The 15,998-nt window shown below is 28.5% G+C and overlaps 1 protein-coding gene across 2 annotated transcripts in view; it reads left to right on the forward strand.

Annotated features, from left to right (window-relative positions):
* Window positions 1-15,998, forward strand: part of LOC111027938 (alkaline phosphatase-like) — a 248,615-nt gene that overhangs the window by 61,871 nt on the left and 170,746 nt on the right. The window lies entirely within an intron of this gene.

Genomic DNA, 15,998 nt, shown 5'->3' on the forward strand with positions numbered 1-15,998 from the left:
GAAGTGAATACTGATAATTTGAATTTTATTCAGGCTACTGTATATATACAGGATGATTCACCGACCGGTGATTCGTTTTTCTTTTAATGACGAATTTTTATTCAAATTCTGATTTTTAGAACTTTTAAATATAAATATATTATGCGAGACAAGTTTTTTCTAAATTTTTGAATTTTTTTTGTTCTACTTAAGGAGTGTCCAGTGGTTATTCAAACTTCTTTTTACAATTGACAATTCTATTCATATACCTAATTCAAGACACGAGTGTGTAGTTTTTTAGTTATTAAAATTTTATAACTAAGAATAATCGTCCTTAAAAATGGTTTAAAAAAATATATAATAGACATAATATTGGAACTGGTATTTATTATACTCGTTTTACAATTTATTCATCTTGATGACTACAATATCCAAAACATCATAGCCCCCATATATTATAAACCCATTTCCAAGGAATTTTTATCCTTAGAGAACAAAAATAAGTTACTCAATAAGTACTTCTACAAATTATGATTCTGATACGTAAAATGATTCACTGAATAGTTTACTGTTGACAAGGGGGGGGGGGGTTCTCGTTTGAAAAATAGAAGTTTGTATATCCACAGGATATTATTTGAATAGTACAAAAAATCTAGTGAATTTAAAAATAAGGCCTTTGAGTATATTCAAAAGTTCCAAAAATAAGATTTTAAATAACTGCTGAATCACTCTATACATATAGTCAATTCGTTTATCCAAACTTCAAAATTTGTATTATAATTGAAAACATGTAATTATGGCACTAAAATAAAATTATATTGAAGTTCTCATCTACGTATAATTTAGTATTTAGTTTCTACGTACCATGTAATTCTTCGATATTATATTAACAAACAAAATAGTAACCAAAATCGATAAACAATATACCAAACAAACTAAAAACAAAAATTAATAAAATACAAAATATGCTAATCCTTCTAGACAAAACAATTTAAGCAATAACTACTTAAAAAATGATAAAATGATGTTATGACGTTGAGAGAATTCAAAAATAAATACTTTTTATAGTGTCAACAAAAACTTATTTACGAAAAGTATTACGAATACAATAAACAAATAATGATGACGGACATTTAAAAAACAAACTTAAACCTATAAGTTTTTCCAGTTGAACAGTAATTGGATGTACAAAGAAAATAAAACTTTAATTAACTGTGAGACTGTGGAGAGGATGTCAGAATAGCTTTTGTCTCCGATTCATACTACAAAATATATCATTTAAGTTACAAGGTCCTCGTTTACAATTATAAAATTCCCGGATTAAAAACCAAGGTCCGTGGAATTTTTTTATACAATTTACTGTTAAATCAACGACGATTGCCGATGGAAATTCTATCAAAAAGTTAATTTGAATATCGTAAATACCTACATATACTTATTACGTATCTATAAATACCATGTATTGTTTATGCTCAAGTCTGAAAAGTTAAATTTATGATATTGTTCACCTTAAAATAGTTGTAATTTAATAGCAAAATCAAAGCGTGCAATATAATATAATATTATAATTACTAACATCCTCATAATCAATTAAGCTATTTTATACTCGGAATTTATCAATGTTATGAAATATTAATTGTTCAAAAGTTTGAAGTTACTTAATATTTGTATCTTTTACTATCATTTAGCTGTCGACGTAATTTCAGTTATTTTTGTTTTACTAAGAATATATTATTATAACATCATCAATAAGTCTTTCCGTTGCTTGCATACAATTTTATCATAAACACTCAATTTGTCATAATAATGCATTGAGCTTAAATATTTCAAACAACTCATTATTTTCTTACACTGATTGATTTAATTAAAACGTACCTATTATAGGCTTACACATAAAATATAAGCACAGTTTATGTCAAAAGTTTACATCAAACACCACGAATATAAAAAAAACATTGTATACTGTTTTCTGTTTATTATTGTATTGTTTACAAACAATGAAATAAGCTTAAATATTTCAAATAATTCATAATTTTCTAATACTGGTTGATCGAACCACAATGTACCCATTATAATTATAGGTGTACAGTACCTCTTGATTTAATAGAATCAACATGTGGTTCATTTCCAAATATTTCTATCGCGTTAAGAATATTATTAACTCTTCCGATAACAACTGCAAGTGCTGAGAGAAGTTTCTCGAAGTTAAAAATCATTAAGAATTATTTGAGAACAACTATGGTGCAAGACCGACTTTCTGATTTGGCAATTATTTCAATTGAACGTGATTTGTGTGAAAATATAGACTATAACGACATTATTGAAAAGTTCGCAGAAATAAAAGCCAGAAAAATTAATTTTTGACGAATAAAATGATTTTTACTGTATTTTTTAGTATTTTAATTCGTCTGTTAATTGTTATTTTATTGAAATGAAAATCTGTATAAATATTAATATGTGACGATAAATAAATTATTTAATATCAGTAAATAAAGAAAAACATGTTATTTAAGTATAATCTAAAATTATTTTATTTTATTTACCTAGCTATATTATGTTTTATGAAAAAAAACCCTTATTTTAGATTATAATTAGGGAGGTATCTACCAAATTTGTTGTGTGATAAGAATTATTGATGTCATTATATGTTTATGGAGATAATAGATCATAGATATAAATATATACCTAAAAGGTTTTAAAAGTATTTTCGCCCTGGGCCTCGCAAATCCTAAGGACGGCCCTGGGTGTACTCGTAAATACATAAACACAGTTCAATCAAAATGGGCCTATAGACTTATTATACATAATATAATATAAGAGCCGTTTATGTGCAGCGTGAATTGGTATTTAAACTTTATCACCGATAAAATAATTACTAATTTACAAAAGTTTAAGCATTATAGTCAATTTGCACTAAACACGACAAATAACGAATAACATTATGTATATAAGAAGATAGTGGTACCTGTTGTTTCCTAAAGTTACCTCTTAAATACACTCAATGATATTTGACAGGCGACTTACTTCGTCAGTACATTTAAAAGAAATAAAATGGAAACAGTGGGCAAGCATGTACCGATCTGCTTCATGATGTGGACTTGTAGACATGCTGTTGTAGGTGTTGAGTGTACCTAGTCATTGAATAGGTCACTGTGATGGATGTATTAAATTTGAATTTAATGATAGATCGTTGAATGCAAAACGCGATTCTTACCACTGATAGGCCTGTGAGCCTATATTACACATTATAATGTGTTATATATTTATATGGCTACTAAAGTAATTTATTTTAGTATTACTAGTATTAGTAACTATTATCTATTACCTGACACAGTATGTTTGATTCATTTTTGCCAAAAATCATATTTATTCATTATTGTATTAAAATAACATAGATAATTTTTATTAACACTTGAGTGATGACCGACTTACCATAGTTATGGGGACTGGCAGCATAAAATACATACAATATGATAATACGCGGGCCCGCTTACCTGTTGCTTATACCGATATATACCGACCGACCCGTGTAATATGTGTGTACAATGTACATATTATTGTTTTAGCACTCAAGAGGAACTGGGCAGGTTTGAAGGGTAATACCTGTGGGTACTAGTGTGAAGGTGGTGTGTTTAGGCTTGAAACATTAACCTCTTGGATGTTTCGTTAAAAAGTGAAAGACAACGCTCTGGTTACTGGTATCACTTCTTATATTTATTTTCATATGAATATTTAACAATATATTACAGTATATGGGAATGGTTACGCTCACACGGCAGCCCCAGGCTTGAGAGCGGGCTGCCGGATACGGCGTTTTGTCACGACAAGCTGGAAGCTCTGCCCTATCCACAATTTAAGGGATACATATGTATGAAGTGTACAAACAGGCTACAGGGCCGACCACGGGTAGTATCTAGCTATGAAGCGATTGCTACCGTGAATCTGACCCGGGAAGGCAGGCTCTCAAAAGCGGCCGAGGGTGATTTGGGTGGGACGGTTGTGTGTGTGTGCTTGCGCTCCGTGCAAGAAACGTGGATCGCCCGGTAATTGGACCTGGCTCGTATTTTGCAGCGTTGTCTCGTACGGAAAGAGTGTGGCGATGCCCGAAGGGTTGCTACGGTCCGTACAGGGACTGTTCTCGTTCGGCGATCCCTCTGACGTTCCCTCGGGCTGCGACGGGACATCGTATCCCCGGGCTGCCTGGTAACTCGATCGGGTCTGTGGATTGTGGTGTCGACTCGTACGGAAAGAGTGTGGCGATGCCCGGTGGGTTGCTCACGGTCCGTACGAGGAGTACTCGTTCGTTGTTCTCGTCGACGTTTCTTCGGACTGCGGCCGATCGTTGTATTGCGGGCCGCCTGATGATTCAATCGGGTCTGTAGATTGCGGCGTCGACTCGTACGGAAAGAGTGTGGCGATGCCCGATGGGTTGCTCACGGTCCGTACGAGGATTGCTGGTTCGGTGTTTCTTCTGTTCTTCTTTTCTTCGTACTGGTTGAGGTTTTGTTCCGGCAGAAGAAGTTGTGTTGATTGAAGAAGCTTGATATCGTGATCGGAAAACGACCGGTATACAACCCGTGCGCCGTACCGACTAGTAAACTATTGTGTGTGCCACCGTGATACTTGTGCTTCCCGTTGGTACGGATTTGTGTCCTGTTAACTGGGTTTTTTGGCTATAGCCATGGGGAGGGTCTCATTATATTCGTCCTGATCTTTCCTGTCCATGGCAGTATTTGTCAAGTCGTAGTCGTAGTTGAAAGCACTTATATTTTGTAAAAACTAGCTCTAACTACTGTAGTGTCTTATATGGCGTGTTCTGATTGGTCGATATTGTGTAGTCCTGAGAAGGACTGTTTTAGTAAGTTATGTACCGTTACAGGCTTAAGACTATTGGCGGATGTAGGTAACTCAAAAAAGATAAATTGTAACTCAAATGGTGTAATTTATAAATAATCATCTATATATAATATATAATATATATATAAGAATCTATCTTGATTTTGGAGACGAAGGAAACCGGTTTTGAACCCTCATTGTAATAATAATAATAATTAACTAATTACCAATTATTTTCATATATTCATCGATAACGATGTCTGTTTCTTTTTTTTCTTTTTTTTTCTTTTATAATCGTTGTATTATTTGTATAGCCAAAAAATAGTCTTATGTTTTTAAATTAAATTATAAAAAAATAATTTCTTCCGGGGGAAGGTCTGGCAGCTAGTATATAATAGATCTCAAATTATAAATCGAATTTATAACAATTAATATAGAACAATACGGTCCTCCTGGAATAACAGTATAAAAATGATATTGGCAGTTATCTGAGCTCTAACTCGTAAGCCGTAAGTTATAAATATGGCCTACTGGCTCATCAGTATAATATAGTATGTGGCCTTCTGAAGCCACAATATGTAATAGTACTACTAATAAAAGAAAATAATAAACACTAAAACTAACTAAAAATAAATAAAAACTCACAATTTGGTTTGGCGCAGTCTGGGCAGCTGTTACCTATGCCTGAATAAAATTATAAGGTGGACACACACAATACACACATTTTTAAATAATAATATGTGTGTGTGCGTCGGTTAATGGTTTGGTGACGAGCGCGAAAACAATTAAAATATTAGATGGAGTCGACAATAGTATACTATCCAGTGTGAAAAGATCTGAAATAATATAAATTATTTGAATATGTAGTCGTGTAGTAATGTAACATAAGAATATACGTAAAAAGTTACGTAAAAAGTTACGGGTGGTCATAAGTAAAGTGTTTTTTAATTACAAAGAAATATAACTTTTTCCCTGTTTATTTTTAAAAGTACTGTGATTTTTTTACTATTTATTTTAAATGCTTTCCAACTAAATCAAATGTTCTATTCGAAACCACTTTCAAAGTTGAAAACCAAAGCATTTTTACTGCTCCAAAAGGTGAAAGACAAAAAATAATGTAAACAAACACACATTTTTGTAAAATCAATACATTCATTGCTCGGCACGGAGTATAAAACTCAATACGTCGCTTTGCGTGATAAGGTTGTAAAGTTTCTACTTTATCATTTATCATAGTCATTAAATACAAAAATTCTTCTTCAAAAGACTATAATATTAAATCATACTTGGTCATACAGAATCGTCATATGGGGATCAGCAAACCATTCTTACATAAAACTATACAGTCATCTCTATCCATAAGCCTGTGAAAAGTCATAAAGTTCCCTTTGTGAATCAAAAATGTATCACTTCATTCGGACCTTAGACTAAAATAAGCTATTGGTGTAATCAATTTATTGTAATGCAGCATCTACAGATTTCACAACGAAATCTACTGGTTAGGTACAACAACTTTGTACAACTACAACCTTATACAACTCAAGAACTCTTCTAAAAAATCCCACAAGTACATTACACCGGGCCATTCAGAATCTGATCCAGGGATCTTCTTCAACAATTCATCTGAAAGTTGGTATTTTCAATTATGAGACTTCCAATTTGTATATTTTTAAGATGAGTAAGTTTGCAAACTAAAGTTGACTAATGAGTAAAAAAAAAACGAATTACCGTGCAATATTATGAGGTATACATTTTTGTATTCGCTAATAAAAATGAAGTCAAAATTGAATTTTTAACTGATCCATTTTTTTAAAGGAATAACGATACATTATACATTTAATGTTATAACTTTTATGTACCACCTATAAAATAAATATTTTATTTATGATTTGTATTATAATTTATAACAATTAAATCTAATACCATATTAATATGAAATAAATGAATAATTGTATAAAAGTAACAGTATTATTATTCATGAACATATAATATGTTTTCCTAGCCATTTAAATATCTTACTGTTGTACCAACACACAGAAAAATAGTCATAATAGAAAATGTCTCTTCAAATACAAATTGAATGTATTTATCTAAAGACTTAAAAGAATGACATAAGCCAAATGTTAAAATTATAATATGTCATAACTATTGCTAACTTTGTAATTGTAATTTTATACAATACATTAAGTTATGTAAAAATTAAATAATTATTTTCAACTTTATAGTTTTGAACAAAAATCATATTTTGTGAAACATTCATAAAAATGCCAAAAATTAGGTACCTATGGGCTATGATAACGAAAAGGTGCACTTACTTAATGGTAATTCTGTATGGACTTTAATAGTATTACTTCAACTTGAATTGCCAGAGTTTCGTTAATCATCCAAATATTTGAGAAATTATAATCTACCTATACATATTGCATATATAAAATCACAATCATTGGTAAACTTCCTATACCTTACGATCAACACACTTGTGATCAAAATTAATATGAAACTTTTGCATTAATTTAGCCACTGAGCGCTGAGATCAATAATGCAAGGCAGTATTTTATACATAGGTATATTATAACTCTTGAAATTTTAAAATTAAACTAGGCACAAACGATATTAAATTCAACATCAATACATACTTGAAGTTATAAATCAATCGACCAATTTTATGGTGGCCATTGCAATACCTATATTTTTAAGTTGTTAAGTTGTACCTATAGTAAAATTGAGTTATCTAAAAGTGCGATAAAATATAATGAATGACAATCTCAATACTTTTCGATAGTCCATTGCAGCAACTTTTATTGCAGATATCAACAAATAATAAACGATCAAAATACCAATTCCGAACTTATATTCAACTGCAATAATGGTTGCACCTAAATAAAAAAAACGAACACTTATACCTACTGAATGTTTTGTATTAAAAGTTTTTAAATTATGACGAAAAGTTGGACGTTTATAACACTTAAATTTACCAACGTAATAACGATATCCTTACACGTAGTAATCATATAACTACGTTATCAATAATCATATCAGGTAATGCACAATATACCTCATTTAATGAAATGTATATCGTACCCATAACCACAGCACAGTGAACACTTGATCGAATCGTACCAATATAATAACTCGCAAGTCATAACTAATTATATAAATTATTTTGATTCATCATCAAAATTATGTATAATAATGATATTATTATCGAAATAACGATATTGCTATCAAAATAATAGTATATTGAATTATATTTCGAAAAGAATTAGTAATTGTGCTTTACTCTTGTATACTAACTATATGGTTACGAATTTTTTTGGAATTCAGATTATGGTCTGAGCGATGTTTAATGTTGATTTTATAATGATATTATTTTTTTTAAAGGCTCTTTTAGGAGTTGTAAACAAAGCTTTGTTTTTAAAGCTTCCATTTCAGTGTCCTGCTAATAGCTACTCAATTTCGAGGTACGCACAAAACTAAATATACCGAATAGCCACTTCCCAGTTTTCCCTGCTATTACGCTGATACAATTTTTTATCCGATTCAAGAAGCTTAAAAATGTAATACAAAGATTCTGGTTAATTGTTCATACTAAAAACAAAAGCCATGAGTTTAGATACAAACCATTCGATATTTGTATGAGAAGTAGAATTCTAAATTTGAATACAATTAGATATCCACTCACAAAATATTAATAATTTCTCCACAACCGAATTTTTTTTATTTCATTGTATTTCAATAAAATAATATACAACGCAGAAACTTAAACATTTCACTATGACTTGAATAATTATTATCTAAACACAATTGAACTTTCGAAATATTTAGACTAATTTTATTCATAACCTCGAATATGTTTACACAATTCTATGATGTACTCGTGCGTTGGATTGACTTATAAGTTAATAATAATATAACATGATTTAATTATATAGAATGCTTTGTACTTGAAAATAATGAATTCAACCTACCAGCCTATAATACTAAGGATAATAATAAATATTAAAATAACCTTAGAAGAAGTGCTTTACTCATTGTCTCCGCTCAGAGTTATTTTTCAGTGGCTTACTCTACGACAAGGTACCTGCAAAACCTAGTATACACCAAACAAAACTTCCTAGGTATTAATTATAAATCTAATATAAAATACAGAGTAAATTTTATGACAGTAAAACCCATTATGCCGTTTTGAGAAATACTTTTAAGTAATTTATAAGTGATGATTTTTTTTTAAGGTTTTACTTCTTCGGAAGAGACAACTTTCATTTAATTTCATATCCTGAAGCAAAATATTTCTCTGAGAATTGTTGTATATAATATCTAATTTTGATTGAGCACTCAGCTATAGCTTGTTAGTTTGTAAGTATACCTATTTAAAGTTTTTTTTATGAGTGCAGTGGATTGGATTACCCTTGGTACCTTCAAAATGTTGATATTACTTTGCTCATATAAACTTTGAATGTTTACAACTAATTAACTACTTCCTATTACGAAATAAGATTTTTAAACATACAAATTGTTGAAAACTTATACTGGTCTAAAGTTTGACGATGTATTCCATTGTTCTTAAATGTAAAAATGATAACGATAAAATTGTTTTGAAAAAATGAATTTGCTCGATTTATTGTTTTTAATGACTTTGTACACGTGACTTTTTTCCGATTTATATCAATTATCAATAAATCAAAACTCACACAATTCAACTCACTTTCAATCAACTCTTATTTCTTTCAAAAGCGTACAAATGGGAGTGAGGTTGGGATAACCCCCCCCCCCCCAACAAAGACAAAAAGTGTACACAAATATTTAATTTTGAAAAGGTCAGAATAAAAAATATACACGTCAATATATTATACACCAGAGGAATAACCTCTTCAGGGAACCAAAATAACGATGTCATCAAACTGATCAAATATTGGCTGAAAAAAGGAATATAATACCGTTGACCGACACGACAAAGAAGATACGTGACTCTGAATATCTTAACTGTTTTGACTATGACCTATGATAGAACTTATTGTGTTGGGTAAAGTTCTACGATACAGACATGTGTAATATAATTTTCCCCCCCTTCCACCGCAAGAAAATTGAGTTCGGGCCACTAATTTCTCATATCATATCAAAGTTTAAATTAGTTAATGATATGCATAATTGTTATTGATCTATATCAGTGTTTCCCAACCGCGGTACCATAGTTTTTTTTTCTTTTTTTTTTTTTAAATAGCGAAAAACATTACGAGTTATTGAGGAACCATAAAAAAAAAGGGGCGGCTTCCTACTTTTTGTAAAGTTGAGGTGGTCCGTGACCTATAAAATATCGTCGAAGTGGTCCGTGGTGGTAAAAAGGGAGGGAAACACTGATCTATACTAATATTAACTGACAAAGGATTTACTTATGCACATGGTTACTGCACATCATATAATTGTTTTCTTAATTTAGTCTTGCATTGTAATTGAGTGTTTGTATTGTAAGTTGTAACAGTAGTAAAATGCACCCCAACTTAATGTGTAAGTAATATAAACTAATGCATGATACATAATAGTTAAAAAATTAAATGTTCTAAAACGTTAATAAATGTTGAGATAATAACTGTTTGTTGTTTAAAGAACCGTGCAGCATACAAAATATGTGATATTATAATTATTAATTATCACAATCACGAATCTATGTGGTTTTACTCGAATGTACTCAGTTTTGCACCGAAAAAGATAATACAAATCACAAACCACAGAACAAAGCAGACTTTAAACCATACTATTAGTATGGGTACATTTGGTAAATGAGAAGAAAAATATTAATCATGAATATTATTCAAATATGTTTGAAAACTATAAATTTTTTTTTTCAGTAGGTTTTGGTTGTAATTTAAAAACATTTTTCACGGTAGTTTGAAACATTTACATATAAAATTAATTTCTATAATATATACAGTATACACTAAGTATGTCATTTTAAAAACATTTAGTTTTGCTTTATGCTATTTTAAGTTGCTATAGCCAGTGACGTATTATACAGAGTGTAAGGTTCTAGGGTGCTAACCCCTTCTTTCTTCTAAATAAAAATCGTATTTACTACTTTAATCAGTATACAAAGTAGATTAATTTTTAGTCATTGTAAAAGATACAAAATAAATTCTAAAATGATCATAACATCGATAACCATAGTTTCAGTATTTGTTTGGCTGATTCAGAATATGGTTAAACGTCTGCCATAATCGTCGTATCATGTATCATAAATTATAACCACGAATATTACGGACAGATGTGGTTCTATAGACAACCTGGTTAAATACTCTAAACGTATAATAAATTTGAGACACATTCCATAGTTTGATTTAACCATTTATATAAAAACGATTTAAAAAAAATAATGTTAATTCAGATGAACTCCTCCTTCCCTTAGGTTTCTGTAATGAATATTAGCTAAAAACCCTGAGTACGTTACTGTTTATAGTTTATATCTCGGTATTACTAATAGTAGGTAAAACAAAATTTACTAAACTAAAATTAATATAGCAATTTGTTTATATCATTTATATAAACTGTACCTGACATCCTATACTCAGTATTATTATAGGTATAGGCTGATAGACCATCTCCGCTCAACATCATTTTTCGTATGCAATGATTTATTATTGAGTTAAAAGTTAAAACCATCAATTACAGTAAGCAATGGTGAATGGGGTCTTATGACTTCTAAGCGTCATGGTGGAATTTTTTTTTCGGAAGGGGGAGGTTTTTGGATACATTATGGTGAGCAATATCATAATACAAACATCAAAATATTTACAGCAGCATAATAATTATACCTATCATAATATATTATGTTAAGGGGATTAAGAGTAGGGGAAGTACTGAAAAATATAATGTACGTCATGGCATATAAAATGTGCTCACCACGCCATGGCAGTGACCCACTCAGTGAAGAGATACACTACTCTTATACTGTGCAGTAGATCAGTTACACCTTTTTTATTTATAAATTAAAAAATTGAGTAATAGTTTATCAAATACAAAGCGGCTACTTACTTTCCCCCTTTTTATTTATGGTAAATAGATGGATCACCAAGGGAATATACATTTATAAATAAAGGATTTAATATCCTGTGAACTCGGTACATTATTCTATTTACTTGTTGTTATGCTAATGCATTTATCTATATACACATTTTGCATTGGTTGAGAATAAAAATATTACCTATAATAGTTTATGAGGAATAGGTATATTTTTTGTTATTTTACTTACTTGCAGGACTTTTTAACTTTTCTAACCTATATGGAAATTCGACTTCACCATAGCTAGGGATTTATAATGTGATTAAATCAAAGACTTTTTGATTGTTATAACTAAATATATTGTAATATTATAGTATACTATGTCCACATCAACACACTAATTTTAAATTATTTATTTATTTTGTTTCGTCGACATAATGATTAAGAATAGTTTATATTTTTTAGGTATCAAAAATCAGACGATGCTCATACTTATACAGTGAATTTATTTTAGTTATATTTTTGTTATTTTCCTGTATTAAACATTTATATTTTTAGTACATCAATCATAATCATAAAAAATGATTTTAACATGTTTAAATTGAATTATAATCAATCGAAACATTCATAAATAAATATTGTATAATATTTATACAAGACTGTCGCAAATGGTGCAATAGATGTTTAAATAATTCGTTGTGATAAAATAAATCAGTTTCTTGTATTATTTTAATATTCCTAAAAGCAAGACTATTATTCAATACGTAACTTGTAACATATGATATTGCCCCTTGCCCAAAATAGGACAAAGATCATTTATAACTGTCTATGAGGTAGACGCATACATAGGACGACTAAAGTAATACTCGAATTAATTACATAATGTATCTATTATTGATTCTCATGTTTTATTATGTCAAATGATAATTTATGCTTAAAATATAATAATGTTATATTGAGAGCGGACATTTATTATTATTGAGTCAAAAGTCATAACTCTTTATGATAATACTACAATCAATTTGTACGATAAATAATAACAATAAATAATTAATATGCAATATGGTCACAAAAGTAAAATACCCGGTTGATATAATACCTAGGTAATACAATTTTAATATTTATGTTACACATAAATTAGATAATAATAATTTGTGTTAGAATAATTAAATAAACACTGTAGGTATGAAAGTAATGATAAATTATGTTCCTCGTAACGATATTATATTTAAATCGCATAATTACACCATTTTATCCGAATGCAATAGTGTTCCAAATTACAAATAAAAAAATAATAGAATATTTATTATGATTCTGTTCAATTTTTTTTTAGTACAATCACTGTAAGAAATAAAATTAAAATCATACAACTAATTACTAAATTATTGATTATTTACTTAAACATTAATTTAATTTATATATAGTTACAGTACACAGATACCACAGTATGTAAGATAAAAGCTAAAAGACTAAAGGTTTAATTTAAGCTTAATATTATCCACATAATCACAAAATCTTCTGATAAATAATTAATTATTTTTATTTTATCAAATATTTAAAATAACTATTCTATTTAATTCAGTAATTTGAAATATTATTTTTCTTTCAAATAATGCTGTAAAAAACTAAAAGTATTTTCATAAGTTCTAACAAATGTGAAGAATAATCTAATGCATTTTATGTATTTCTACATAATAATAAAACTGGGTAATCATATTCATGAATCAAAAAAATAAAATAGTTATGACAAATTTAAGATTACTCTGTTCATATTTTAATGTTATAATATATTAGGTACTGATCTCCGGAACAGTTAGAATATAAATAAAAAAAAACACTCGAATTCATCAAAAAGTATATTGGCATTCTTATTATTGCCTTTCTTAAATAGCATAAACAATTGTTGTGTTTAGTAAAAACTACAAACATAATAAAATGTTAAACACACAAATTTATCTTCTCATAATAAAATGAAAAGCAATTTATTTGACTACATAATTCGTTGTAGCTTATCTTACTATATTATAAATTATATTGTATTTTATTTAAGCTAGATTATTATTCAAGAGTATAGCTATATTGTGTAAAAAATATCATATTTATAGTTAAAACAATTTGTAATGGTTATTGTTTTTGGAAGTAGTTACATAGATATTAATTTATATTTTATTTTGATGAAAATAATCCACCAATAGAAAAATATAGTATTATGTTATTGATACGTACCTACCTATTGAAGGATTAAGTATTATTATGTATTTTTCTGATGTAATAGTAAAAATTTTAGATATTATATCTAAGCCAGTCATATATTATATTTCTGTTATATTTTAATAATACATTTATTTAATCAATACATGTTTCCTTTTTTTATTAATGAAATAATTAATGAATAATATTTATCAAGGAGAAAATTCAAGTAATAACAGATATATTGTTTCCCATAAAAAGAGAATAAATAATAAATAACTTATAGGCAATTACTAATCAGAGTATAGTTCTATTGTGAATTTATGTATTGTACAGACATAGAGTCATGCTTTACGGTTTCAAAAAAAAGTGTTTGAAACTGTGTTTTTCATTTTTGTTTCTTCTAATAAGCTAGTTCTAGGTTTTCAAATATTCAACTTAATGCCTATATACATATTATTACAAAGTGATTTACTTACAGTTTACCTAATAATATAGTTATTAATATTAACTCACTTTGTAAGCTTGTAAATCAGTACATAATCATTACAGGTTTACAAAAAAATATTTCATTATAGGTTTTACGATACTAATTATTGTAAACCCTGTTATTCTATGTTTATAATTATTACCTGTGTGAAAGACTAATAACGCAGTGGTAGGAAGATGATAAAATGGTTTTGACTTTGTAATTGGTACTATAATAATATGTTATACATTTCACACAATGTTGACTACTAATGTTCAACCAAGGTGGTATTATGAGATGTTACCGCGATAAAAAAATATCTCAAAATTGCAATATCGCGTGTAAATATGTTATTAGATCATAGGGTGATTATATCGTGGAAATGTAGAAATGTACAATGTAACGCCTTGATCTGTGAAATCAAAATTAATTCAAAACTGAATCAACATTTTTAATTAGACACCAGGTGTAATTGTATGTAACTTCCAATAATAAATCCCTCAATCATTAGGTATGAATTTAGTATACTATTGCAGTCTATTATTATGCAAGTTTTAATTTATATTTAAGTACTTTGTTGAACTGTCACATGACACATACTATATAATATTTTGAGTAGTAGGTGTAATGTTTGCGATATATAGCAAACTTATTCTAATGAAATATCATATCAACGAAAATCACTTTAAGATCAAATGGTAAAATAACAGCAGCACATTCAAAATATACATAAGCATAACGTTTTATTTACAAAAACAGCAAAAGTTAATCGAAAATGAAAATCAATTTTATTTATAAACCCGTAGGCGTAAGGCAGTGGCTATTTTTAAATAAATAAAATATACATTTTTTAATATGCAAATAAAAAATATATTTTTTTTATTATTTACCCAGCATCAACAACTGAAGTTTTTAAATTTGAAAAAAAAATACTAAAATATCATAAAATCGAATTTTATATTATTATCTACGAAAAATTGCGATTCATAAAATTTGATTTTCTTAAAATATTTATTGGACATTTTTTTATTGAATACAATTGTATGTACAATTTCAAACACATACATTCTAGATCCTAGAGGACTAGACACAAATACCGATATTTATTATGAGGTAAATCTATCAATGATATTATACGACAATTTAACATTGTAGAACAAATTTTGAAATTAAACATACTTAGCTGGTACACTAAATATATACTTTATAGATTAATCGAACGATCATAACATAAAAATAAAAATATATAACTCTCACTATTAGAACGGAGAAAAGTCCAATGAATTATTTATTAGTATTACAATAACATTTATTTTTTTTTTTACAGTCGGCAAGTATTTTTTGGTAGTATTAATACTCTCCAAAAGTTTTATTTAGCACCTGTTAACATTTTATTGCAAAACGTTCTTCCAAGATTTCATTTTTCATTTTAATGTGCAAACATCTATAAGCCCACTTTTCCTGGAAAATGTTTGACTGAAGTAATTTTATTCAAACTTGAGAAAACGTGTTACATTAGCAAACGCAAGTT

The sequence above is a fragment of the Myzus persicae genome, unplaced genomic scaffold, assembly GCF_001856785.1.
Source record: "Myzus persicae strain clone G006 unplaced genomic scaffold, MPER_G0061.0, whole genome shotgun sequence".
NCBI classification, from domain to species: domain Eukaryota; kingdom Metazoa; phylum Arthropoda; class Insecta; order Hemiptera; family Aphididae; genus Myzus; species Myzus persicae.